The sequence below is a fragment of the Nothobranchius furzeri genome, chromosome 4 (genome assembly GCF_043380555.1).
Source record: "Nothobranchius furzeri strain GRZ-AD chromosome 4, NfurGRZ-RIMD1, whole genome shotgun sequence".
NCBI classification, from domain to species: domain Eukaryota; kingdom Metazoa; phylum Chordata; class Actinopteri; order Cyprinodontiformes; family Nothobranchiidae; genus Nothobranchius; species Nothobranchius furzeri.
The window spans coordinates 17,800,288-17,814,908 of record NC_091744.1 but is presented as its reverse complement, the minus strand read 5'-3'; the positions used below and the strand labels follow the sequence as shown (position 1 = coordinate 17,814,908).

General features: G+C 44.1%; 1 long non-coding RNA gene across 1 annotated transcript; it reads right to left on the bottom strand.

Moving 5' to 3' along the window:
- Positions 1-3,601: 3,601 nt before the first annotated feature.
- On the bottom strand, positions 3,602-8,788 carry LOC129164260 (uncharacterized). Its single transcript, XR_008563863.2, has 3 exons — positions 8,686-8,788; positions 7,043-7,206; positions 3,602-3,750 (listed from the first exon to the last, which is right to left on the bottom strand). It is a non-coding gene; the product is annotated as an uncharacterized lncRNA (long non-coding RNA).
- Between the last annotated feature and the right edge of the window lie 5,833 nt (positions 8,789-14,621).

The following is a 14,621-nucleotide window of genomic DNA, read 5'->3' as shown; positions in this document are numbered from 1 at the left end:
ACTGGCCATCTAGGGTTTGGATGAGCTGTTGCCACAACACCACCAGGCACTTCAGCCCCTCTTTCTTCCTGGGAACCTTAAACAGGTAAGTACAAATTCTTTAGGCCTCTGCAAAAAAAAATATGTCCATTACAAAAACATATAGGAAATGCAGAGAAGCTGAAGCTGTTTTTGTTCCATCAACAGTTCTAATCGATTCTTATAAAAATACTAAGAATCAAATCGATTCACAAGTACAAGAATCTGTTTGTTTAACATTGTTTGCCCCAATTTATTTTTTACAGCTATCATTTTTTTTACAGACAGCAATTTCAAGTTTTCTTTAAGGAAGCTATCAGATGTATTTTTTATTCTAATATCATGGCAATGAAGTTTTACATATTTTTTAGTGGTATACATCTTCATTTTCTTATATTAATTTAGCTCTGCAGGATAAGCAGAAGCAGCCCTAACAGTTTTATCTTTTTAATTCACAGTATTTTTAAAAACATCTTTTGTAGGTGGATGCAGACTTCGTTGTGGAGGCACTGGCTCCTCAGTACAGTGACAATGGATCAGTAAGACACAAAGGAAGTGGACATGATCAACTTTTTGCAGGACCTCTTGCAAAACCTGGAAGAAGGAGGTAGCCACAGAACCATGCAGGATTATTCCACTTTTACTGCTCATAATGCTTAGCTCTTTTTAAAATTGTTATGTTCAGTGCCTTGGGCTCCTGTAAAGGCAGTGGAAGGTGTTACATAAATAAAAATTGATTGATTGAGAAAAATTTGAAGTGTCAGAGAGACCATTGTGTTTCACCCAATCCCCCATCAAATAAAAAAAAATTAAAAATAAATTATAAATATATTTGTTTTGAAACTGATTTAGCCATTACACCTTAATTACAGAGAGGTAATCAGTACCTCAATCATGTTAGTGACACACTGATTTTTTTTTCACCCTTCAGGAACAGATGACCAAGATGGGAGCCCATCAGATGGCTGTGGAGCAAAGCAGTTGTCAGTGCAAGGATTTTTTTCAGTGGGTTTCAGGCCAGGCACATGTGCCACTAACAGACACAGAAAGAGAATTTTACAAGATAACTAAATATTGATCACGACAGTACCACCCGGTATGGACCACACTTAATCACCTTACCTACATGGCACGTTACTACATACACTGACTTTGAAAGTCAGCTTACTCAGGCAGTCTGTGATAGATTTGATTTTAGCAGACATTAAGTGAAAACAAGATGGCCACTGTTCTGGGTTCAGGTTACTGTATAATGGTTCAAATTTAACTTTGAATCCAAAAAGACAAATGGTTTTGTTAAATAATGTAATGTTTTGGAGCTAGAAAGCGACATTGTTACATGAATCCATAAAGTTAGGCTTATTGCCATTTCAAATACATGTTATGTATTTCTTTTGTAACATTAATAAAAGCACTGGAACTGATCTCTTGATTTTTTTATTTCAAGTACACATTAATCTGACAAAGCAGCATTAACATATTCTCTGCACAATAGATAAAGTTCCTTAGTGTTTGAACGCTCCCAATTTTGTGCCAGTAGCAACTGCAGTTCAGCATCTTACACTCTTAAAAATGCTGGGTTATTTTCCTAACCCAACTGCTGGGTTAAGGCTGAATTTTTAGAGGTTGGGTCAATTTAACACATCATTGGGTTAAAAATTCTGACCCACCGTATTGGGTTAAAAAAAGCGGGAAATAGTAAGATCCTCCCCCTTGTCTGTGAGCCTGCTTCACCATTTTAAACCAGAGGATGACACGGACATTAATGGAGCTTCACACCAGCAAGGATTTAAAATAAGGTAAGACGTTACTAATAAAGAGTTTAAAGATTAATTTCATTAAAACTGGACATGCAGTTGATAAAGTAACAGATTTTTAGCCTGTCTGTTCAAGACAACCGACTCATAGTTTAGATTAGGTAGCTGGCTACTTAGCTTCCTAGCATCGATAAATGTATGTTTTAGATAGAATGTAACACAGAATCCGCAGCACAAGTGCTCTGGAAAATGTTGTGATCTTCTGTCCACACTCCCTGACATAGTGAGGCTCTACTGGGGGATGTTAGGCCTTCTGGCTATTTTATACCAGTGGTAGCATCCCCGCTAACAGCAGAGGGCCTTTATGCTACAGTCATGTGAATAATGTTACACATTTCAATTTTACAGACAAATGGGTGGATGTGGCTTTGTTGTTGCTGCCAGTGCTTCTCCAAACTGCACCATACAAGTTGAAGGAGAGTGTTCCGACCAAGCAGAGGTTCAGCAGGCCTTCACTGACTTCCAACCTGTAAGTTCTGTTGTTTTTTTCTTCAGTTATCATTCACAGCCCACTCCAAATATGTTTCAACAGCTGTTTGTGAAATCATAACCTTTATGCCTAAATCTGTTCTTTTTTTCCTCTATCCCCCTCAACTTAGACTGGAACCAGTCTGGTGAAGAACCTGAATGGGACCACAGCGGAGCATCACATGTCCTTATGGCTGCAGAAGACCATCGATGTTCCCAAGAATTTTTTATCATCAATGGAACTGGAATACCCATCTGTTCTTAGACATTTTTTTGTGTTGATGTCAACTATCCAAAACCACGTGCACAGATTTGGGGGTTTATTCAGACATGTATCTTTGCATCATGAATCAGGTGCTGTGAAGCTTTGAGGGCTCATGTTGCTGTGATGTAAGGTTGATGTTCTGCTGACTAAAGCATTAAGGTGAGTGTTGGAAGCTGATGGACATTTACTTCACTACAGTTCTTCCATTAAAGTTGTTTAACATGTTTAAGACATTACAAGTTACGAAATGTTAAATATTTGTCATTAAAAAATGCAATTAGTAGTCATTTACAAAACAAGTTTGAATATGAACGCATGTTTAGAGAAAGTAGAAAATGCGACTATTTGTTATCTATGTATTTTGAAAATTAACATAATTTTTGTGATAAAGATTTGACTGAGACATGTTCATTTTGTTTTATTGAATTATTTAATTTGTATTTTATTTATTGTATTGTATTTACTATAGAATTGGGTCATTTTAATCCAAGCTTTAGTAATTTAATAACCCAGAAGTTGGGTTTTATTTTTAACCCAGTTTTGGGTAGTCCTAACTATACAGTTGGGTCATTTTAAACCATTGATTGGGTAGAAAGCATAACCCAATAAGCTGGGTCAAAATCATAACCCAACCCTACTTGGTTAAAATAACCCAGCACTGGGTCGGTCCCTTTTTGACCCAGCACCTGGGTTACAAAACAACCCAAATTGGGTTATTTTTTACCCAGCAGTTTTAAGTGTGTAGGTGTGTTCTTGCTGTGTCTTTCTAAATCCATGCTTTCGTTCTTTTTTAAACACAGAAACAGTTTTGTTTACCTGTTAGTAGCTACAGTTTCGCCGACGGCTGCCGGCTTCTTCAGGCTGACGCTGTTGGTGGCGCGTCACTTCCTTCTCCGTTTATCTGCGGGCAGCAGAGACAACTGCCCGCAGATAAACGGAGAAGGAAGTGACGCGCCACCAACAGCGTCAGCCTGAAGAAGCCGGCAGCCGTCGGCGAAACTGTAGCTACTAACAGGTAAACAAAACTGTTTCTGTGTTTAAAAAAGAACAAAAGCATGGATGCAGTTCAGCATGCTGCTCTTCAGTGAGGGGACTGTCGAACTCCGGGACCACAGCAGCACCGTCCACATCTGGGCTGTACTCTGCAGCAACATCCCAGTCGATGTCTGGCTCTTGGAAATCCTGACATTACAACAAGAGAACAATGATGATGTTTCTATATTGAGCTGCAATTTGTCAACAAATAAGCAAAATTTCCTAAATTTTAATAGAAACCAAATTATCACATTGTTGTGCAGGATTACTATATGTCAAAATTAGATTTAAAAAAAATTACAAATAGCAGGGACAAGAATAACAAAAATTCAAAATGGTTTTGATTTAGAACTTTTACTATTTTGCAGGGGTGTAATTGTCATTTACTTGCATCACCGTAATTAAGTACAGTTTGCAATTTAAAATGTTTAACCTTTAGTAGGTTTTAGGGCTGGTTGATGAATAAAAGCATATTAATTTAAAAAAATCTAATCGATCGATAGATAATTATTTCAAAATTTTAAAACCGTAGAAGAGAATATATATTGAATTGCATCCCTGGCCATTTTATGCTATTTCTTTAAGCGACAGTCTGTAGTTTTCTGCCACTAGGGGGCAGTACGTACCTAAATCATAACAAACAAGCTACATTTTTGTGTTCCGTGATGAGCCTACCAATGAATAGCCGTAAAGGCCACAAAAAAAGCACTGGGAGTGTTGCAGCACAATTTTTTTACGGGCTAACTACCTTGTCAGATCGTTCAACCTCCTGCAAAATGACAACAGGCACATCGGACTCCCTTTCATCAGTCAGCAGTAGAGAAATGCCATATTTCACATTCAGTATCTTTTAAAGCGGCGTTCAGTATGTTCATAGAGCTCCTCATTTAGCTTCATGTTTGTGTTTCAATCTTTATTGAAATAATTTTTTAAACTTCCTGTAGAAAGCAAGGAGATCGTGACGTAACAGTTTTTTTTATTTTTATATAACTTTATTAACAAACAAAGCTTACAGGCAGATGTAACTGCTGGTTGTTGGAACTGTGAGCTGCACAAAAACAGGCATAGTTGCTCCAATGACTGGATTCAAATTGGGTTTTGGAGTTAGAAACCTACTCAATATGGCGGTGAAGCAGTTACTCTCCAGCAGCCAATGATGTCTATGGTACGGCTTATGTACAGAGAAACATGCTGTCTAAAGCCTGGTTCATGCTTCTCCGTCAGCTCCGCAAGGGACAGACACGCACGGATTGACGGAAGTGTTTTGCTCTCATACTTCTCCGTCTCCTGGAGAGTGTTGCAAAGCAATTCCTCGGCAGGACAACAGAGGGCGTAGCGCTGTTCTGTGGTATCCTGTCATGTATTGGTCCAAGATCGTGTGTTTATATTGTATTTTTTGTGTATATAAGAGACTTTTAACACGGACATATTTGTCTCTCATTCTCCTCCACCTCTTCATGCGCTCGCCACCTCTAAACCCACGTTTCCTGTCATTTCCGTCCACAAATAAAACGCTTGCTGCGCATCTTCTCTCTCCTCCAGTCACGGGGGAACTAAAAGTTCATGTTTTTAGAGTTTTTTCGCGAGGTATTCTTCAAGCTGCTCCGTGTCTGCTGCTTGTTATTCTCGGCTCTCTTTATGTTTTTGAGGGTGCAATGGCGGCGCTGTAAACAACAGCGGCATCCTGACCAATCACAAGCTTGCGTTGTCTGTCTCGACTGACGGCTGTTTAGAAAAGAGAGCTTTACTCCGTCCGTCCTTGCGGAGCTCTCCGGCAGGCACGCAAGGACGTCGCGTGTCTCCGCACTGACGCAGACGGAGAAGCATGAATCAGGCTTAAGGCTACGTTCACATGGCAGGTCTTAAAAATCCATTCAGAATTTTTGAGTAAATTTAATGTTTTGTGTGGTTGTTCACATTATAACTGAAATACAACAGCAAACACTCTCCTGCGTTAACGTTAAAAGTACAGAAGAGAACAAGAACTCACACACTAGGAGCTCTGTGGAGTCTGAACTGAGAGGTGGAGCTGTGATCCCAAGAGCTTCACTGACAGACTTCATCCACAATTCCAGGATCACACCTGTCAAGTCTCCTGTTTTGAGCTGGAAACTATTTTTAAAACTAAACTATTTTACTCCTTATTCTCACAGTCGTCCCATGTTAGTATTTTCCCTCACTTAAGCCGCTTTCACATCTGGGTCGGCATGGATGCGTTCGGAACCAAATGTTTTGTTCGCATATGGCTCACATGTGTGTATTTCGTTCTAAGGAGACTTTTTTTTCCAGACTACTTCCCTCGGAGGTCCGACTGGTGCCGAGCAGACACTATGGACTGATTGGCAGCTGAAACTCACACCTACCGCCTCCTATTGGGGAGTTGGATCAAACACCGGGGGGTTTCCGCATATGCGATTACTTTTCATCCTGGTTGCTGTTTAGCCCACATGAAGCACTGAGCTGCTGTCACCCGCTCCGCAGCAGAGGAGGACAGCAGTGTGTGTGTGTGTAGCAGCGGTTATAAGGACACGTCTGCAGCGGAGGACACTACAGCGCTGAAGTAGGAAGGATTAGAGGAGAGCAGATTATTAGAGAAGCGCAGTGTGTGTTGGTGCAGTGGTTTGATGAGGAATTATTGTTTAGCATAGGCGGACACCGCAGACTTCTTCCGCGCGTCTTTACCGCCGCCCACATGCTCGGGGATTTCCGCATTCCTGAGAAGCCCTGGGAATCACATGTGAACAAGAAACCACCCGTTCTATTCCGAACTCACGCGGCTGAGCCCCGACCATAGCAAAGCATCAAAAAACGGAACCAGAAAAACTTTTAGCGCTGAACTCACCTTCAAAATTAAATGTTAACCCTAACGTTTACAGTTGAAGCCATTACAACATGTTTGAGGTAATTTGGCCACTCCGGCTCTCTGTAGTGGTTTCCCAATTACACGAGGGAGGGAGGGGTAAACAGAACTCCGTTGGTAACCACGGTGAACAGGCTTGATGAAACATGAACGAATATCCCCAAATAATTAAAAACCATGAAGCCAAATGCAAAGTTTAGGGCAGAACATTGACCCAGAGGTTTTCTGATTGAGCAGATTTGTGAGAATACATGAAATGACCGCTTACAGACGGAGCAAGCTAGTTGCTAGCTTATGTGGCTTGACTAGTTATAACAATACAAAGTCATCTTGTTTCTCGTTTAAAATTATATTTATAATTTTAAAATATCTATATATTGCCCAGCCCTAGCTGTAGCCTATACTACACTGCTTACATCATTTCAGAATTTAATTTCACTATGTAAAAAAAAAATACAGTCAATTGCAGAAAGCCTCTTTCTAAGATGAATAATAAAGCATCATTGGAATAATTTAATTTCAAACCACTGAATAGACCAATGCAGATGTCAAATATTTACATTTCTACACTTAACTTACCTTGACATTTCTTGATGAACTGTAGACCGAGGGATAGTCTGTTAAGGTGTTGTCGCTGGTGTTGTGCGCTGTGGCACAGTTGGTGTTTGTTGCGGGCCCTCTGCTTGTAGATGAGCATTCAGTAAATCCATAAGGTTTCTCGTAACTTCTCGGATGGAACCAGTCTAAAGAAATACAACAAAAAACACAGAAAAAGTTGTATTTGGTTATACAGCAAATGGGAAACACCTACAAATTGAAAAAAATTGTAATTGGCTTGCACATTTATTGAAATTTATCAAGTCCAAGGCCTACAAAGCACTTTACACAACAACCACACCCTTTTCACATGCTTACGGTGGTGATAAGCCAGATAGTAGCTACAGCTGCCCTGGGGCACACTGACAGAGGCGGGCCTGCTGAACACTGGCACCACCGGTCCCTCCGACCACCAACAGCAGGCAAAGTTGGTTAAGTGTCTTGCCCAAGGACACAACAGCAGCACTCTCTGGTTGGAGCTGGGATGGAACCTGCTGTTTATCTGGCCCTGACCCACGCCTGTTCCCTGACCATGCACCAACCTGCTTCCCTGGATTACCATGAGAATTTCAGGACTAAACTTTTAATAAAGCTTTTACACATTTTCTTATTTTCTGGTGTCATTACAGGTCCTCCACCTCAGCCATTACATTCATTTTCCTCTACATCTTCTGTGGTTTAACATGCAACAGTGAATTGTGCTGCATCATGGTACCACAGACTGTGTAATACAACATTTCGCGCATTTCACAGAAAACAAATGTTAGTTCGCTTACACCAGAAATACAACCTTACTCATTGCTGAGACTTAGAAACAGAAACTGTTTTTGTTTTGTTACTGCTTATGTAACCCCAGACTCAGTATTAGTAAGTTAGGCTCATTATGTTTAAAGACCAGCGGCTAGGTTTGACAGGATTACAAAAAGAAATAATGCAAGTGCAAAATGAAATGGAAGGAGGCAGGAATTGAGCAAAAATAGAAATTGTTATTTTGTTGGGGAAATTACTACTGGATTACACTCACTTAACATAGCATTAATATTTTCAGAAACCTACCAACAGATTGAAAGCTAGCTGACGCGCCAGTCAGGGCAGGTGTTGTGTCAAAATGTGTTTCCCTATCAAAAACGGTTTTCTCCTACGGCTTTGGTCAAAATTTTCCATCGTTCAATTATAACGAGTTCCACTTTTTAATAACATTCTCTTACTTTGATGACCCATCTTGTTCATTACAGCGCGAGAAAAACATTGGGATACATTTATGTCGATGGATGAAACACATTTTGATAGTTAGCAGTTAGATGAGGAAACAATGTTCATGGAGTAAACGCTAACGAATAACTACTGTAATGTCCAAAGAGCTAACTATTAAAAACAAAGGTGGGAATACTAAACAAAAAACATCTACACTAGGTCCAGAGCTAGCATTGGGGACGAGTGATATGTTAGGGTAAAACTCAAATCTGCTGAGGCCATTTTATGAAAGTTGTAGCTATAGTGAATAACCTAATCCACCTAGCTATGTGCCCCTGTTGCAATATTAAATGCGAGGAGTCGTAAAAAGTAGCATAACAAAACAATTTTATGGAATAAACTGCAGCTAGTAGCCTTGAAAAATAACTTACTTGAGCGTCTTGTTGGTTCTGGTCCATTTTGCTGGTGCAGGTGAAACTCTCGCTCCAGATCAGAGCGGGTATTAGCCAGGCTGTTAGTGCGCAGATGCGGCAGCCACACAGGAAAGTCCACAGAGCGCAAAACGAGCGCACCCCAAAGAGGTTTGTTCCCGCCCAGTCCCACAAGTCTTTCTATTGGCTGAGCGGTTGCTAGGAGATTGTACTTCTAAGTTTTGAGCGAGAGCAGACAAGATCCGTGAGAGCAGGGGACAGACTTGTGGGAGGAGTTTTGATCCGTGTAGAGAAAAAGTTGTCACATGAGAAGACAATACCAGTGTAAGAAGGTTAAATCTGAGCGCAAAAACAAAGATTTGAAGGAGAACAGAGTGAATTTGAAAGAGAGCAGACATTTTGAGCGCAAGCATTACAAGTTTTGAGAGCAATAATATAAAATAGTATTCTGAAATTAAAAAGATGGTCTCTTGATATGAAATTCTGCTCTCAAATTGAAAGTTCAACTGCTCAGTTTCTGGCACTTTAATTCTTCCACGCCTCCAGAGTGCCAAAACTCCCAACAGCCGAGCGAGCAGAATCAGAAACCGAGCGCGCAGAAAGGCTGCCACACGTGCAGTGAGGCTGCCGCACCGAGCGCGCAGTGAGGCTGCCGCGTGCATGTTTTCCTCTGCCGTGTGCTCGTTGGCCAATGAGCGCACGCAGGTTTGTCACTTGTGCACATCCTTGTGCGCTCACAGACACAGTTTGCTCCCTCTCAGTGTACAAATGACCTCCTCGCCATGTATATTTTCACTCATGAGGTTCTACCCTCCACACGCGAGTCCCGTTCGCACGCGCGATGTGCACAATACGCGTGCATGGGTTTTGGCTACGCTTGCACGGGTTTTGGCGGAAACCTGACACCATAGTTTGGCCACCGGGGTAAGCAAAGCACAAGGAACCATTCTCTCTCGATGCAAGCTCATCAGATGCAACAACTCACCAGACATGAAACATCTTGCTAGCAGGCCCTGGTAGAATCTTATGGCCAGTGATAATTTAATTCAAAGGGAGCTACAACCTTTGAGATTTCAGGAGCCAATCTATCTGTCACGACGTGCGCGGAGTGAAGCGGAGCAAAGGCGTGGATCCAGACCGGGGAGGAAACAGGCAGGCAGGTAGGAACGATTAACCAGGATTTATTAAGCACGCTGGACAATGAAACAATGACACCACAAGGAACACAGAACAGCAGGGGTTTAAATACATGAGGAACGGGAGCTATGGTGATTGGGAAACAAGAGGCAGGTGGGAGCAATTAACGGAGACACAGACTACAACCTAGGAGAAGACAGGACAGGGCGTGACAGTACCCCCCCCTCAAAGGGCGGATCCCAGACGCCCACAGGAACCAGGAGCAGGGTGGGGGGAGGGGAACCCGGAGGGAGGGCCCAGAGGACGATGGAGAGGCGGCAGGGAACAGCAGAGTCCGGGTGCCGGCGCCTGCGGCAGATGAGGCGACGGGCCCGTGGAGGCCGGCGCCTGCGGCAGACGAGGAGGCGACGGGCCCTTGGAGGCCGGCGCCTGCGGCAGAAGAGGAGGCGGCGAGCCCTTGGAGGCCGGCGCCTGCGGCAGATAAGGAGGCGACGGGCCTCTGGAGGCCAGCGCCTGCGGCAGAGGAGGAGACGAGGACAGACTCTTGAGGACCTGCCTCTATGATAGAGGAGCTCTGCAGGCTGGGCCGGTGACAAAGACTCTGCAGGCTGGGTCGGAGTGGCCCTCAAAACCACCATCGGAACCGGAGACCGTGGAGACGCCGGGCTGGACGGAGTGTCGACCTCTTGAGTGCAGAGAGTGACGTCAGACGAGGCGACGTCAGACGAGCCGACTTCGGACAAGCCGACTTCAGAGGAGGAGGAGGCGACGTCATCAGACGAGCCGACTTCAGAGGAGGAGGAGGCGACGTCATCAGACGAGCTGACTTCAGAGGAGGAGGAGGCGACGTCATCAGATGAGCCGACTTCAGAGGAGGAGGAGGCGACGTCATCAGACGAGCCGACTTCAGAGGAGGAGGCGACGTCATCAGACGAGCCGACTTCAGAGGAGGAGGCGACGTCATCTGACGAGCCGACTTCAGAGGAGGCGGCGACGTCATCAGACGAGCCGACTTCAGAGGGGGAGGCAGCGACGTCATCAGACGAGCCGACTTCAGAGGAAGAGGCGGCGACGTCATCAGACGAGCCGACTTGGGAGGCTACGTCATCAGACGAGCCGACTTCAGAGGAAGAGGCGGCGACGTCATCAGACGAGCCGACTTGGGAGGCGACGTCATCAGACGAGCCGACTTCAGAGGAAGAGGCGGCGACGTCATCAGACGACTTGGGCGGCGACGTCATCAGACGAGCCGACTTGGGAGGCGACATCATCAGACGAGCCGACTTCAGAGGAACAGGCGGCGACGTCATCAGACGAGCCGACTTGGGAGGCGACATCATCAGACGAGCCGACTTCAGAGGAACAGGCGGCGACGTCATCAGACGAGCCGACTTGGGAGGCGTCATCAGACGAGCCGACTTCAGAGGAAGAGGCGGCGATGTCATCAGACGAGCCGACTTCAGAGGAAGAGGCGGCAACGTCATCGGACGAGCCGACTTCAGAGGAGGAGGCGGCGACGTCATTGGGCGAGCCGACTTCAGAGGAGGAGGCGGCGACGTCATCGGGCGAGCCGACTTCAGAGGAGGAGGCGGCGACGTCCTCAGACGAGCCGACGTCGGGGACGTCATCAGAGGAGGCGGCGACGTCATCAGACGTTTCACTTTCTGTTCTGACTGAATGGCTGCCGCAGCATGGAGGTGTAGTTCTTTTTAGCTGAAAACAGCTGGACGTTTCTGGATATGTTGGAGACATTTAGCCTCTCATACCAGATGATTCTTCCAGACCAAGCCCCCATAATACTGGTATGAAATTGAAGCCAACATGGAAGTGACAAAAATTGCAGTACCACCTTCATCCACTGGGGCTGGTGTCAGAAGCGAGCAAATCCTCATTGACTCCCATGTTAAAAATACCAATTTCACTGCAGAAATAAACATGTTTACAGCCTGGTACCAAAGCATGTTTTTGGTTTAATAGATCTAGTTTACACTCATGACAACTCTGGGGGGGGGGGGTTGTCACTCTTCTGTTTAAGTGTATTAAAAGCCTAAAGATCTGAATAATTAATGAGCCTCAGACCCATGTGACCACAGAGCTAGCTCCGGGGAGAGGCCTCAGTCTGAGCCTCGGCCTCGCCTGAAAACCTTTCTGCGATTTTCAGTCTCTCAACTCAATTCATTAGTTGTAGCATTTGTGTATTCTTTTTGGATATTATTTGTGCAACTGTTGGACAAAATGACTTGCTGTGGTATTAATTGCACTAATAGAGCATCCAAGGAGGCACCACTTCATTTTTTTCGGTAAGTAAAATTACATTGATGTATTTTAGGTCACTGCCGCTCTTGCAGTAGCTGAGTTTAGATTTTAACATTTACTGTTTAACCATGAATTTAGGGTAAAACTCAGTGCATTTACAGCTCAGCGCATCTCTGATCACCGCGACTGCCGGCTTGTGGAGCTCTCGGGAGACCTCTGTGTTCCACCCGGTTCTCCCCTCCCCGCAGCTCGGCACATCTCTGATCGCCTGTCTGCGGCGCGGGCTGCCGGCTTGCGGAGCTCTCGGATGGAAACCGATGTTTTCCACCCGGTTTTACCCAGCGGTCAGCCCGGCGTATCTGTGACTCAGAAGCTCTGGTGTTGTGCAGTTAACTCTGGTTGTAGCTAGGTTGCTACCTCCGTTAACTTAGCTCCCACCTCCGCGTTAGCTTCGGGTTAGCTTGTAGCTACATCGCTTCAGTTCGACGGGTGTCATCATTTGATCCCAGCCTTACAGCCCCACCCTCAGCTCCACCTCTCTTCCCTTTTTTGGAATTGTCTGGGCTTGGCGGAACCTGTGACACGGTCAAAATGGCGGTAGTGGCCACCTCCCGTTTTGGCTTAAAAACGTATTATTGGAGCCTATGTTCACGCATTGTCCAGTATATATGTTGATGTTCCAGACGTTGGTTGTGGTCAGAAACAAACACACTGGTTGTGCTGCAAATCTTTTTCTTTTTTATCTCCAAAACATGTTTTTGTCTAAATGAAGGTGATGTTTTGTTCATAGAATTAAAATTCATGTTGAAGTTAAGATTATTTCATCAAGTAGGACCTGTGGTTAGCTGGCATGTCTTGAAAGAATCGGGATCGGGAATTGATAGGAACTAGAATCGAAATTCAAAATCAAACGATGCCCAACCTGAATGAGCGCATCAGTTCCGAGTCCACCGTCTTTTCTTCCTCATGTGGGTGAGCCGCCGATTCCATTGACAACATGGCGGAAAATATTCGACAACTACATGCTAGTAATTATTACTACGGGATATGTATGGCCTGACGTGAGGAAACGTGCTGTTCTGCTACACTGTTTGGGCCCGGAAGGCCAACGGGTAGAGCTGAGGAAAATAATCAAATAATCGATGCATCGGGATGCGGACATAAACGATTCTGCATCGTAGAAGAGTACGCCATAATCGATTATAGTGGAATGTAGTTTTGTTGTTTTAATGGCGGCACCAGCGCACCATCCGAATCTGTCAGAGTGAGCGTCCTCCACATTTACCAAGTGGTTCCACCTTAATGTGGTACTGCAGGGCTGAGCGCTAGAGTTGTAACCTGGGACCGAAACGGAACCAAATCAGCCCGACCGGTTCTGTTGGATTTGGGCCGTGAATTATGTTAATTGAGCGGATTGTCATGCGGTGCGCTCCGCTCGCTCGATCAGCGACAGAGATAGAGAGACACTGCTCACAAGAGAGAGGATTGGAGGAGGCTCCTCCAAACCGATGCTCCAAACACGCGTTATTATTTTCATAATTTAATTATTGTTTATCCTGGAAGCGCTCAGTCAGACCGAGTGTTGTGATGCTGGGAGATTCGGTCTTGGGGAGGGGGCGGGGTCAATGACGGCGGCTGCAGCGTGATCGTCTGTCTCTTTGATTTAGGGACACAGAGATGTTAAAAGTTGAGAGAAATAGAAGATAGAAGTTCTTGTTCCACGATGATAAACTGATGTTAAATTCAGCTTAAAGAGAAACTGGGAGGAAGCTTTGGTTCATTTTAAGTTACAGGAGGTCTTGTCTCCTATCTGCTCCTCCAGAGACAGCATGGACATGAGGGTCACATGGTGAGGGTCACATGGACATGAGGGTCACATGGCGAGGGTCACACAGGACAGGTTAGTGGAAAGGTTTGTAGTTAGCTGGTTAGTGAAGGAGATCCATCAGCTGGGTAATTTAATCCTAATCCAGCCCACAGCCTTCTGCTGGTGTTATTATCAGGAAGAATAAAACACACATTTTAAATATTATTGGACGTGTAGAATTTGTTTTGTGTTTTATTATTTTCTGCATCAAACAGAACTTGATTCATTCTCCAACATTTCAGAAACGAACCACTGGGTTCAAATAAAATAAACTAAGTCAAACATTTCATTTGGTGTTATTTCTGACACCCTTGAACTGTGGCATAAATATTTGACTCTAAAGTTGCTCAGAGATATTAAACACTCATATATGAACCCATTAAGTATTTTATTATTACATTATGTGCCTTGTAGGTTTTCAGTACTTTTTTAGATTTTGTGAGTTTTTGCAAAGCGTGTTTTTCTCAGCCTGAGGCGTGGTGTTGAACGAGGAAACAGATTGTTTTACTTTGTTAAATCTTTTTAAATGTTTAAAATGTTTTGTCCTAACCTGTTGTGAATGGAGAGCTTTTGAGGGATGGCAGGTTGTGTCACTTATGTTTTTGATAAAAAAAATAAAAAGCAATTATCTGACATCTTCTATTTATCGATGAAAACAAATCAATATGAAATAATT